The sequence below is a fragment of the Dermacentor silvarum genome, chromosome 8, assembly GCF_013339745.2.
Source record: "Dermacentor silvarum isolate Dsil-2018 chromosome 8, BIME_Dsil_1.4, whole genome shotgun sequence".
Taxonomy (NCBI): Eukaryota; Metazoa; Arthropoda; class Arachnida; order Ixodida; family Ixodidae; genus Dermacentor; species Dermacentor silvarum.
Genome location: NC_051161.1, coordinates 121114439 through 121129085, shown reverse-complemented (window position 1 = coordinate 121129085; position 14647 = coordinate 121114439). Strand labels below are relative to the sequence as shown.

At 47.3% G+C, this 14647-nt stretch overlaps 1 protein-coding gene across 3 annotated transcripts in view; it reads left to right on the top strand.

The window, feature by feature from the left end:
• Positions 1 to 14647, top strand: part of LOC119461649 (F-box DNA helicase 1) — a 157112-nt gene that overhangs the window by 101098 nt on the left and 41367 nt on the right. The window lies entirely within an intron of this gene.

Here is a 14647-nt window from a genome sequence, read left to right as displayed (position 1 = left end):
ATTCCACTACATTTTCCTACTACATTTACAGAAATGCTGCAATATTCTTACAGAATTCTTAAGAGAGAAAGCAAAGAAAGGAAAGGTGAGAGGCCAACCAGGCGAGCATCCGATTTGTAACAATAAACAGTGGCGTAAGGGAAAGGGGCAATGGAAAGAGGGAGAGAGGATGCGTGTTGTGCATGCCCCAGAGGCACAGAAATATAAACAGTCACTGAGGCCGGTGTAATGCACCAGTGCACTAATAACCTTTTGCACCAGTTGTGGCTTAGGTAGAATTTTTAGGAATAGCCAGTATTATTGGACTGCATACGGAAATGTTCAGTAGGGATGTGTGTGCATTGCATGTGGCCTAACTATGGAGCAAGTTCCGAACAAGTACTTCAGCCAGATATAAAAGAACTCCAGTGCAAATGTATTTCCGTATAGACTAGTTCTTTCGCACCTACAAAACTTCCCTTGTAGCACAGATAGATGGGGTCAAGGGCTGAGGAACACTCATCCTGTATAGTTGACTTCAATTAATTTGACCCTGTCGGTACCGACTAAATTGATCAAATAATCTGGTAGGTCAACTTAAACAAGATGCAGAAAAAAAACACACTGCTGATTCATTTGGCAGTAATTTCCAGGTTCTGATGCGCGCCCACTTTCTATGCGTCCAAAGTGGTAAACACTAATGTAGAAATGACATTAAATAAAGCTCCTTAACAAAGGAACAAGTGAACGCGTACTTAATTTTTTAGCTAGAAAAATTGTTGCACAATGGTGGCTAGTTTTCTAAAGTCAGCTTCGCCACTCAGTTTTTGTAGTCAGCTTTGCCGCAGTACATTCGTGTTATGTGACAAAGCATGTAAATGCTGTTTTGGTTTTGCATTCAATTGCACCGCGCAGGCAATTTCCAGCTCAATTTTTTTTTTTTTTTGAAGAAAAAAGGTGCACATTAGAATCGGGTAAATAACTTAATCAAACATTGTGAGCTTTACTTATTGCGTGAAAATCTTCCGAGGGTGGACTTTATAGGCGTTTTCATCAAGAGATGACATATGTGCAATGCATTTACTGCCCCTTAAGTTCCGCCGAGACAGACACTTCTACGAAAGGGGTCGCTATTGGGGTCATCATAGGGAGCAGGCATGTAAAGTGCTAACTGGTCAAGTTCAAATTGGTTGGTGAAGGCCAACTTTGGGATTTAAATAGCGAAAGGGTGGGCCCATAGAAATACATGGGCACCAGCCAGGACTTTCAACCGGGATGGAATAACTGAAGGAGCTAATTTTCCAGAGCCGAATTAGCGGAAGTCTGTTGTATATGTTCCTCTGCTTTTGTCCGCATCTATTTGCACAACAAGTTCCACACCCATGTACAGCTCAGCATTGAGCAAGTGTTTATGCACAAAGATGGTAGATACAATAAACATTTAGCTCACCTCTTGCAAAAGACTCCCAAAATATCCTTATCGTGCCATCATATAAATAGGCAGCGGTGCTTCATTGTCCATAAACATTACCACTGCAGCACTCCATGTCTTCACCTGTTATCTACTAGGCCCTCACCCTCATAAGGCCTCTATGTATGAGGCCTTATGAGGGTAAGGGCAGCCTTTTGAGTGATAATTGTGAACTTCAGTTGTGTGTAACAAATGTTTAGGTGAGGTGTACCGTGCAGTCTGCTGTTACAGGGAAAACAAAATTAGTATTTTGAGTCCGCTTCTCTCCATTCTTGACAAAAAGGCCTGAGCAATTATTTTGTGCCATTAGAGGCTTCCTCACAAGTCCATATCAAGCACTTTTTTTTTCTTTTTCATTTGAAGTATATGTAAGGTTAATGTTGGTTTGAATATAAGTGTTTTTCAAAGTGCATTGTACTGTACACGGCAGTATGGCCTACAAACTAGCTGGTGATATTGTTTACCATGCTCAGAAGCTGTTGCAGGGCCACGCCTGTGGGTGACTGTGTTAATGTGCTATGTGTGTGTAACTGCTCTGACCTGAAGCAGGCTGCACTGTTATGCCCCAGCCACACGAACGGAAAAACGCGCGTGGCACACCGCCACGGGCAAAACGCAGCTGTGGTAGGGCGGCCACACCTACTGGTGGCAAGCCGCTGCTGCAGTCACGTGACAGTATGAAATCTCACTTCCTCTCTATTATTCTGCGTGTAGGTGCGAGATGTCATGTTCTTTTTGCTTCGTCTGCTGGAAGGTTGGCGCTGTGTTTACGTTCTTAACGCGAGTCAGTTCTTACGAAGATGACGAAGTCATTGCCACTGATCATAATCATGTTGGTGTGCTCCCTTCTGTTACGGTGTCACCGCATTCAAGAGACAAGGAGAACAAGGTACTGGGTGTCATGTATTCATGCTCCGTCTTATAGCACAAAATTGGAAATGGTGCACTGCCTCCGCAAACCTTTCCATTGGGACACCTAGGTTTAGACTCATCATTATTAAAAAAAATAGATCGCAAACCATGACAATCAAAACAAGCACGAACAAGACCAAACCGGGCCAACCAAAACAAGCGCGAGCGAGAGCTGACGCAAGCAGACAGTCCGGCTGACACTAGACGTGTGTGTGAATAGAGCATAGAGAATGTACATCCCTGAAAAGGCCACTCTCACTGGTCAGCTCCAGACGTGGCTTACAAAAGAAGCGGCACGAAAAATCTGCCGCGACGCAAAAATCCCTCCCCCGGCACAAAAAAACCTGCCGTGAGGCAACTTCTGCGACGTGCATTTTGCCGATGGTGGGGCGCACACGCGTTTTTCCACTAGTGTTGCCACCGCATTTGCTCATTTCTCAGCATCACCCTTCACCTGTTGTTTGCTTACTCCCTTCTGATCCAACAGTGAGTGCAACCTTTTGTATTTTTTCTGACACAAGGAGAGCCTGTGTAACCTGTTCAGCTTCCACGAAAGCTGTTATGTTTAGCTTGTGGCGGATTCAGGGCTATTTAAATGACGTGTTGCAGAGCATTGTTCACACTAAGAAAATATAACTGAAAACTTGTGAGGTTATTCAAAGAAATGTGGGAAATAAGGGTCTAACAACGGTTTAGCAGCACTGACGTCATTCACAGTGTTTACTGATGTAGTCGTGAGGTTTCTATGCACCATGGCCGCAAGCTGAATTGAGCTTTCTCGATTGTCACTCTCTGTGCTATGACAAAGGTGATGCGAAGAGTATGGTAGACGATGGCCAAGGGTGGACTCAGTGCAATACTCATCGATGCCCTGTCGCGTTACAAGCAGATGCATCGCTTGGGGTACAACTTGTCACACACTCCTCGTGTGTTCATGAATACTCGGCAGCGGGCTTGGCATATCTCCTCGTGTTCGGGACAGCCAGCGTACTTCTCCCCTGTGAAGCGAGAAAGCGTGAAGAGTGAAAACCAGAATCACACTTAGCACTGATCAGTGACCAAACATTTTTTCCCCTTACTTAATCAGTTCAGTGTTTCATTTTATTGTTAGTCAGGGTAAAATAGAATGAAAAAAAATCACCGCCCAAGCACTCCGTACAGATGGTTAACCAGCGCAGCTGAAACGTGCGGCCCCGGTGTTAAGCAGTGGGTTAATCCCGACGCTGTATTGAAGCGTTTCTCAATTATTGGTTACATGTTTGGGTTTCTAGTGGAACACAAGCGCCCAATGGCGGGTGGATGCTGCTAACCACGACGCCAAGCTAACTCGAGATATTGAACGCATGCAACAACGGGGAGCTGAGGAGGCGGTGTTGCGGGCAGAGCATCATCAACGTTACAATGGCAGGAATGTGTTTGCCGAGGCCAACACCCGCTTTCAACAGGAGTTACCCGAGCGGCACTTTGGCTTCGGCTGCGACGAAACGTCCACGTTGAAATCGCGAAGTGGAACGCAAGCGCCAATGGCGGGCGGATGCTGCTAACCACAACGCCGAGCTAACTTGAGATATTGAACACATGCGACAACGGCGAGCCGAGGAGGCGGCATTGCGGGCAGAGCAGCATCAACGTGGCAATGGCGGGAACGCGTTCGCTAACGACGTCACTAACGGCGCTGCCAATGGCGCACGCGCTTGGGTGCGACGCAGTGAACGATGTAACTGACGGCGCAGCCAATGGAGACGTTTATCGAAACATGTGGTGAACGGTTTTTCGTTTTGCCTAGCCATATACAGCTTTTGCTGTAAAAAAAGAAAAAGACAGTAGGCTTGTGCAGTCTTGCGGAATCACAGCCCAATTTCCAGTGAAGCTTTTTTTTAGAGCAGTGCAATAATAATTTCAGTTGCCTGTAATTAAACCACACACTTTAAAATGCGGCCTGTGTACAACACTTTTGAACACTTAATTTTTCTTACAAACGCTGTCATTTATCCACACGCATTTAACTTCGCATACACATTGACGATAGTGCTCCCCTATTTTCACTGTATTTGTTACCTGTTGTCACACGGTACGTGCATCATCCACAACATGCTTGTTTCAACGAAAGCTCTAGGTCGCGGGTCTGATCCTTTCCATGGTGGCTACATTTCGATGGAGTTGAAATGTAAACCTGCTTGTTTATTTAGGTTTAGGTGCACCTTAAAGATCCCCAGGTGCTCAAACTTAATCCGGAGGGCCCCACAACAGTGCACATCCTAATCAGGTGGTGGTCCTGACACATAAAATTCCAGAATTTTATTTAAACTAAATATAAACGAAGTGCCTCGTTTAGTTCACTGGGAATACTGGGAAAACCATCTACATGTCTCGTATATAATGCACGAAAATAGAGAGAAAACGAGCATTTAGTAGTTACTTTCTAAGTTACTTTCGAAGCACATAACCAACCCTGCACGCTTTAAACATTCTGTACTCTTCAGCCATAACATGGCCCCCATTCTCTCCAATTGAAAGATTTGCTCACACCTTTGATTCTCTCAGGGCAGCGGAGAAAATTTGCTAGCGTTTCATTTAACTATTCTAAACAAGCATAAAACGGCAGTTTAACCATTTTTATTCAGGATCAGTTTTTCCAAGATTTGGGAGAACTCAATGTCCTCCTAATTTGGCCACACACTTCAATATATGCCTGCAGATTCCTTCTGGCATAAAACCCACATCGGTGAATGATGTAGCTCTTTCAGTACACCGAGAAAACACGTATTTAATGTTTTTAGTGATTCTATATATTGTGTCTTTTTTTTAACTGCACCAAACTTTTCAGAATCGCCTGTGGCAGGAAGCACAATTCTATCCCTTGAACTAAATTACTCGATGAAGCAGACCTTACTTCCTTGAGCAATCAAATGTGTAAGTGACTAAATAACAATATTTTACGAATTAAGCTTTTTAATCAATTATTTATAGCGCATATTGCAGTTTACGAACTTAGCTGGTGCACTTGCAAGGTAATAGAACGAATTCTAAGGATGGCACTGGTTTCAAGATATGCACCATCAAACATGCAATAAAATGTGCACTATTGTTCCATTAAGATTTTTAAAATAACGCTGTTTTATGCATTAAAGCATAAAAGTAACTGGAACACTAATGTACTTCGTCGCACACTTTCAAAATTATTATGTCGAAAGTGACATCATCCTGAGAGTTCGTTCCAAGTGGTTACGCCTAGCTAATTGACTGGCTACAATTCGCAAATTGCAATATTTGCCGTAATGTAATTAATTAGAAAGTTAGCGAATTCTTGTAAATTTGTAGATTATGCATTTTGATTTCTCATAGAGAAGTAATGCCCACCTCATTAATTTAGTTCAAGGGTTAGAATTAGGATATCTCTCAGAGGTGATTTCTTAAAAGTTTTATTTAGCTAAAGAAAGCACCTGATATAGTCGAGCACTATTGCCCCCGAAAAAAATTACAGGCCTGCACGGCACATGCAGCACAGTAACAACGTTAGCTGTAGGAGCGGCTCCATAGCAGACCGTCATAAACTGCTTGAAGATCGTAACTGCAAGTACTGATACGTAGGTGGAACAATTGCCGGCTATGTATGCCAGGCTAACCCCGTCTGCTGGAACACCACCACCATTAACCTATATCGGAAGTAGTGTTGTAATGTGCACACATTTATTGAAACACACTCAGGTGTGCTTTAGGATCTGAAAAGAAGGTCGCAAAGGACATGCAGCGGGCACTGTGGGTACTTTGTTGTTTATAAATACAAAGTCCAAACAAGACCTGGTGTGCGAAGAGCTGCATTGTGCGTTGGACAGAAATAACATGTCGAGTTCTTGCACACACTGTATAGTCGTTTTCATGAGAACGAACTGAACTGTCTGCCCGGCAGCGACAGCGAGCTGCGGCTTGTGCTGCTCACTGCACAGCGGTCGGCTGAGCCTGGTGTTGCCTGGATGCAGCCGCGCGCGTAGCTGTACGATTCTCCTCAGCAGCGATTCGTACCTTGCGAGGAGGTGCCATAACGTGTACCGAAGAGCAAACACTAGTATCGAGACAATGCGGCGCACTTGTCACATCCCTCGACACGTGGCACGATGCGATGCAACTGCTACATGTCGTGACACCTGGTGGAATACAACTCAACTGCAATGCAAAACTTGCATGTATCGACACTGCGCGGTGCAGATCTCGCATCGCATGACTAGTGGCACAATATGATGCAACTGCTACATGGCGTGCCCCCTGGTGCAATAATAGGCAACTGCAAAGCAAAGTGCACGTATTGACGCTACACGGCACGCATCTCGCATCTCATCTATACTGAATCATGTGACACTCTTCTCTGCATTCACAGTCACATCAGTGCAAATTCTATGAAGCATCCAAACACTCGCATAACACCTCTAATTAACTTGCTAATTACCATGCACACAGATTAATGATACCATGTACTCAAACCACAACCTTCTCATCGATACATCACACAAACATGCATCCAGCCATTTAAGTTCAAAGAACCACCACACGCCATTACTTCGATCTAATCACCTCATTTCTAATTAGCATACTCACAATTACCATCTATGCATTAGTACGTTTCTCTAGTACACGTTACCAAGTCAGAATACAACCTGATTATCGATGCATCACACATGCACACACATTCATTTGTTTAAGTACAATGAACCACTCCAACACTCGCATTCATTTCAGTCTGATTCGCCCATTGTTAATTACCGTACTCATAATTACCATGCACACAATGGTACATTTCTCTAAGATTAAATTAGGTCAAAGATCGCAAAGCATTCGCTACAACCCCCTTTAACACGCTTGAACCAACAAGCCTTCGTAGCCGTTTCGCAGTCCGAAGGTCCTGGGTTCAATTTCCACCTAAACCCCAATTTTCTTTGCAGCTCAATTCATTTTGCTTACAGGAACCCCCCTGAGGAATTTGGCGTCAATGCCAACATTCTTTGACCTGTTAACGAATTTTTAAGGCGAAGGCCTTAAATGGCTCGTTGCGCGATGGCCTTGAAAAAAACGCCGCGTCTAGTCGAGTGGTACAAAAAAAATGTGGTTGATCCCTCTTATGTAGGAATCGGTATAGAACACGAAAGTGAAACGTGTCTTCACAGAAGTAGTGTAATGTTTATTGCACATTGATATATAATGTCTATTGGTGTTTTGTGGCTAAAGCGCCCTTAGGCGTTGATGCACCCACGCTGACGCCTGGTGGCACGTCTCCTCCATCACGACTACCAACGTCGATGACCATGAGCAACCGTCGTGCATATGGAAGCTGCACTACGCTGCACACGCTAGCACAACGCGAAAGACGAAGCACGTAACTGACACACTAATACAACGCGCAAGACAAAGCACGTAACTGAATCGTCACCGAGTCAAATCAGCGCGTACAGCGCGTCGTAATTGCAGCCTCCGCGATCAACTTCAGAAACATTTTCAGAGCTAATTGCGGAGGCCACGCTCCGCTGTGCTGAGTACGGTGAACGCCACCTAGGTGGCGTTGGTAGTGCTTCTTGATGCCAGCGTCCCTTCGAATGCTGGCATCGAGGCGTCGTAGTGCTGAGACCACCGAAGCGTTCACTGTCGGTGCGCGTTAGTGTCATAATGCAGTACTTCTCTTTTCTGCTCGTAGGCGGCGGCACCGCCCCGAGCAAGAGCGCGGGTACACGGAGGAGTGTTAAATATATAAGGCGCGTCTGTGTAGCTCTCTGCAAATGCGATTGTGGCGCAATGGGTTAAACGCTCGGCGATCTATCGTCGCGGACCGAGAGGTCGTGGGTTCGATTTCCAAATTTTGCATGTTTGTGGAACTTTTTCTTCTGGTTTCTTTCTTTGTATTATGTTCGTGTACATTGTAAGCTGACGTATTTCCGTGACGGAAATACGTCAGTGAAGTCTTGGTGGACCCCGGCATAAAACACTTTCGTGTTAAAAATTTGCGGAGCTTGCACTGGAGGCGCAATGCTAAAGAGACAGCGGAGCTCATGGGCACCTAGCTAGTCCTGGCTTTTGGGCTAGGCTAAGCACTACCAAGTCATCCCCAGCAATTTCCGGAATTTATTGATTATTAATCGAGTATCGATTAGCTATTGATTGGCTATCGCAAGGCATTGGCCATGTATTTGGGCTAGGCTAAACACTACCAAGTCATCCCCAGCATTTTCCGGAATTTATTGATTATTGATCGATTATCGATTAGCTATTGATTGGCTATGCAAGGTATTGGCTACGTATTTAGGCTAGGCTCAGCACTACCAAGTCATCCCCAGCATTTTCCGGAATTTATTGATTATTGATCGATTGCTGATTAGTTATTGATTAGCTATCGATGACTAAGTTTAAGTAGTCCCAACCATGCTTAGCTAGGCTTAGGCTCAGCTTAGCTTGTTCACAGGGGTATGTGCCATTGCGCTTGGACCCTTTCTGTGTACTACCGCCAGGATCGGCCCACATTTTTTGTGGACGACTAACGGCCGGCTTAAATAGCTCCGCTGTTAAAAATCACGTGGTCACGGAGACGTGCTCGTGCCATGACTCGCGCGTTCGTCGTCGTCTTCCACAGCTGGCTCCGATGCCGCTCATCATGCCAGCGTTTCCATACTGCCCTTAGCGCTCGTGCAACTGCTCGCGCGTTCGTCGTCGTCTTCCACAGCTGGCTCCGATGCCGCTCATCGTGCCAGCGTTCCCATATTGCCTCTAGCGCTCGTGCCACTCTAAAAAAAGTTTACACCCTTTGGGTTGTATCTTGCCCCCAAAGAATAATCGCGCCATCTGCCTGCTTGCGTTTCCTTTCCTGAAACTCGGCGCTCGTTACTTTCCTGTCGAGAATGCTATGTCATGTTGATAACGCGTGTGCCGTTCGTGACTAGGACGTACCAGGCTCGCAGCTTGATGACAATTGTTGTTTGGGGGCACGAAACCAGCCAAAGGGTGTAAACTTTTATTGCGATAGCAATTATATGGACACTCCATAGCAGATTTCTGCCGTTGCCGTGAGGTTCCGTATGACGTCAACGGTGATGAAATTGTCGCCGCGCTCCGCACGCTGTATGTGCGAGTGAAAGGGCGCGAGGGACGCGCGCTTTCACGGGGAGCGAACGCATGTCGGAGAGCAAACGAGCGTTCTGCGCCGCGCTCCCTCAAGGGCTGCGTCTCTTTCCTCCGTTACAATCACCATATATAGAGAGCAAACGCGACTTCTCCCGTGGCGCGAAATGCCGTGGGGGGACGGGAGGGAGGGGAGGCGACGTTTAGCTGCGGCACCAAATTTTTAGAGTGCACTGCTCGCGCCTTCATCGTATTCTTCCACAGCTGGCTCCGATGCCGCTCATCATGCTAGCGTTCCCTTGCTGCATCTAGTGCTCGGGCCACTGCTCGCGCGTTCGTCTTCTTCCACGGCTGGCTCCGATACCGCTCATCATGCCAGCGTTCCCATAGTGCCCCCAGCGCTCGTGCCACTGCTCGCGCGTTCGTCGTCTTCCACGGCTGGCTCCGATACCGCTCATCATGCCAGCGTTCCCATAGTGCCCCCAGCGCTCGTGCCACTGCTCGCGCGTTCGTCGTCTTCCACGGCTGGCTCCGATACCGCTCATCATGCCAGCGTTCCCATAGTGCCCCCAGCGCTCGTGCCACTGCTCGCGCGTTCGTCGTCTTCCACGGCTGGCTCCGATACCGCTCATCATGCCAGCGTCCCATAGTGCCCCCAGCGCTCGTGCCACTGCTCGCGCGTTCGTCGTCTTCCACGGCTGGCTCCGATACCGCTCATCATGCCAGCGTTCCCATAGTGCCCCCAGCGCTCGTGCCACTGCTCGCGCGTTCGTCGTCTTCCACGGCTGGCTCCGATACCGCTCATCATGCCAGCGTTCCCATAGTGCCCCCAGCGCTCGTGCCACTGCTCGCGCGTTCGTCGTCTTCCACGGCTGGCTCCGATACCGCTCATCATGCCAGCGTTCCCATAGTGCCCCCAGCGCTCGTGCCACTGCTCGCGCGTTCGTCGGTCTTCCACGGCTGGCTCCGATACCGCTCATCATTGCCAGCGTTCCCATAGTGCCCCCCAGCGCTCGTGCCACTGCTCGCGCGTTCGTCGTCTTCCACGGCTGGCTCGATACCGCTCATCATGCCAGCGTTCCCATAGTGCCCCCAGCGCTCGTGCCACTGCTCGCGCGTTCGTCGTCTTCCACGGCTGGCTCCGATACCGCTCATCACGCCAGCGTTCCCATAGTGCCCCCAGCGCTCGTGCCACTGCTCGCGCGTTCGTCGTCTTCCACGGCTGGCTCCGATACCGCTCATCATGCCAGCGTTCCCATAGTGCCCCCAGCGCTCGTGCCACTGCTCGCGCGTTCGTCGTCTTCCACGGCTGGCTCCGATACCGCTCATCATGCCAGCGTTCCCATACCATTCGGTTTCGTAAAACGAGTCGTCATCGGAGAGACCTCGCAATGCTTTCGCAGTCATCCACGTAGGGATACCTAAGTGCCCTTGACTTTATTAATTCTTTACTTGCACCGGGAGTTTTCGCTCACGTCGAACGCATGGTCAACGCACGAACAACGCCGACGACGCCGGATTTTTTGCGTAACGGGGCCCTTAAAGCTTAAATAAGTTAATAAATAAATAAATAAATAAATAAATAAATAAATAAATAAATAGCGTATCGGCTCTTCGTTTTTGTCACAGCTGTCCCCGATTCGTCGTCGGCGCGAAGTCAATCGACGGGGTAGACAAGCTGGTTGGTCGTTCCGTACGCAAGCGAACACAGTGAAAGGAGTCAGAGTCGGGAGGTAAACAAAAAACAAGATATTTATCGGCTGATAAATATACACAATTAACAAAGTAAAATAAAAAGACACAAGATAGACTAACACACCTGAACTTAATATGCACAAGGATGAAGACAAATAACTACGAGCAATTAACAGTAGACATACAAATGAAACATGGCGCGGATCAAATATACAAGAAGAACACTTAACAGTAATTCACTAATCAAAGTTCAAAAGAAAACCAACGATGTCATACGCATGGCCGGGCAGCAGCAGCAAGTCCATAAACCGTGAAGTCGGTGCACAAAGCTTTCCCGAAGAAGGCTGGCGGTCCGATCTTGTCGAGGTGGATGCAAATTGCTGAGCTGGGGTTCCCGGGAGTCTAGATCTGACGACTTCCCTCAAGCAGGTTGAGCTAACTTGAGGCGAACTACCGTGAGCTTCGTTGCAGACGCTGGTTTGACGTCTCGTACGTCAACAAGTTCCTCGGAGTTCCGACGTGGCCAGGCGGCCCAGGCGATACTGGACGGCACTAGCCCCCCAACGGCTTCTCAGCAGCGCATAGGTTCAGCTTCTAGACTACTCAGCAGGGCCCAAAACATGCGCTTAAATAGCCTCTCCTTTCCCTAGTTCCCTAGGTAGGTAAACTGCCGCAACGTAGCATTCTCCGAATTCAGCTCTCTTAGCTCCCAACAATCTTGGCTGCACTCCCACTATGGACGAAGAACCGCAGATCAGCCTCTCTCCCACTGTCAAGGGCCAAGGCTGATCCCGGCACTACCACGTGGCCGTACGCGCACACTTCGGGGTCCGTAATCGGCGTGACGCGTCTGGAATCGAGATGGCAGCTCGAGCGGCCACGACGCTTTTGACGCCCGTAATTCGGCGTGTCGATGTCGAATGCATTGTACGCTGCACAGTCAGGAGCCCACGTGTTTGCCGCTCGTAATTCGGCGTGTCGATGTCGAATGCATTGTACGCTGCACAGTCAGGAGCCCACGTGTTTGCCGCTCGTAATTCGGCGTGTCGATGTCGAATGCATTATACGCTGCACAGTCAGGAGCCCACGTGTTTGACGCTCGTAATTCGGCGTGTCGTTAATCAGCGTCCAAACCATTCGAAAATATGCCGCTCCGTGACAGTTTTCTTGCTAATGTAGCGCTTCTTTTCGACGTTCGGTTATTATATTTCAGTTCTACATGCTGCTGGCTAGTTCCATATAGCGCCGGTTGCTAATTTGTCTGGATTAGACGGCACACAAAACGGAATTACGCGGTTGAACGTTCCCAAGCAACTTACGCGGTTAATTAAGGGCGCCGTCGTGAGGGTCTGCGGATTGATTTCGACCGCCTGGGGTATCTAAAGGTAACCAACCACCCAAGTCGCTGTATACGAGAGTTCTTTTGCAACTTGTTCCATTGAAATGCATGGCCAGAAATCGAATCCACGGCCTTGCGCTGAACAGCGCGGGATAACCGCTGAACCACGGCGCACGTAACAGATGCACTGCGCAGGGGGCAATTAAAGCCGATGGAGCTCACACGGAAAATCGTTGCTTAAAACTTTAGGAACGTAACAAGGCCCAAACATATTTGTTTCGCAATGTCGGGAGCCATGGACATCCAACTCAAAAAAAAAAAAGAATGCTCGAATCAGTTGGCAATTTCCAATTGCAACAAACTGGATATTTTCATTTGTGTTTTGGGATACCCATTGGAAAAATCCAACAGGTCCAATTGGACCAATCGGTTTCTTGAACACAATTGGACCCAATTGGTCTCTGAATTGGACTCATTTGAACCAACATGAAAAACGAAGAAAAAAAAAAGCCTAGATGGGCCCTAACCTTGTTATGACACGGATTTAATTGAAACTCCTTTCGAGAAGCATACTCATGCATGAACACACTACGGCAATTCTCTTCATTGGCGTACCCAACACTCACCACTTTATGAGAGATGCATGTCAGGCTCTATATATGTGAGCAGAATTTGGTTGACTAAGTGGTGCCAGTGGTTCATGAGAAATTAGTAAAATTTCAAGATAAAATTTTAACCTGACAGAAACCTTAATGTTTCTTGCCATTGATCACACCAAAATACAAAGCTCTTTTACTTTAAAACTAACATTATAATTGTGCTATTATTATCAACTAGTCTGTTGTTTCGCGAGATTACTAGTGACTTCCAATTGAGTCCAGTTGGGACCAATTGGTATACCAAGCTCCAGTGATGTCCAACTGGAACCAACTGGACTTCTTATGAAGCCCAATTAGAACTTTGGCTTCCGATGATGTCTAATTGGAACCAGTTGGGCTCCATTGAACAATCCAACTAGCCACAATGTTTTTTTTTCCTTTTTCTTCTTTCTTTTACTGGGATGCGACCGGAGATTTCGGGCGTCGCTGGCTCACTGCAAAAACCGCACAGTTTAAAGGACCTGCAGTGCTGCCGCATACAGGTTTGCTCTGGGCGCATGTCACGGCTTGCACCCTGTTCCCGGAGCACAAATTAAAACCAGCCACCAGGCCCTACGACGGGCGCCCGTTTTGTGTTGCGGGCCAGAGTAGTTTGACCCTGACCGGCGCATGCCCATTGAAGTGGTGACTCGCTTTTCGTCAAGGCAGCGCGGCTCTATTAATGAACTCTGAGGCGGTCGTGAGCAGGTTGTTGGAAACGTGTTCGTTTATAGCACATTCGTGAGCCGGCGTTCACAGTTTCGCATATATATGTGTCCCACTTCACTGTTTCTGCGAAAGTGCGCCACGAAAGTGGAAGTATACCCGCGTGCTCAGAAGCGTTTACACCATTTGTGGCGTATCTTGTCCTCAACCAATAATCATCATTGGGCTTCCTTCCGTTTCCTTTCTTTAAAGATGAGCACCAAATGGTGCATCCCTTTTTAGAGCGTATAGGCTAAAAAAGAAGGTGAGTAGTACGAAAATATACACCCTATCCGATATTTGACTCCATCTTGAAGGTTTATTTTACACCCTCCCACCCCGGTGAAGCGCAAGCAAACCAGTTGTGCCAAACTGGTTAACCTCCCTGCCTTTCCTTCTCCACTTTTTCCTTCTTTCCTTCAAATTCCAATTTATCCTTTATTTTTACATCAGTGATGGAGAAAATACACAAATTATTTTTAGAGTGACAGCCAGTGGCTAGTACCAAAGCGTTCCGATTGAGGACAAGCCGAATAAACGTATACGGAAATGGAAAATGGAGTCGGATATGGGATAACAGTAAACTACTCCCGCATAAAGGAGTTGCCAGTGCTGCCTTTGTTATTACCGTGTACAGTCGAACCTATAGGTGTAATGAACATGCATATAGCGAGGTAAATGTAAAATATCTCTCGCCGACAGTGCTCGACAAATATACGCTTATAACAAATATCGGGCATATCACTAATTTATCTTCGTGTCGGACTTCGTTATTAGGAGGTCCGACTTCACATGTCACGAGCGCTGGAT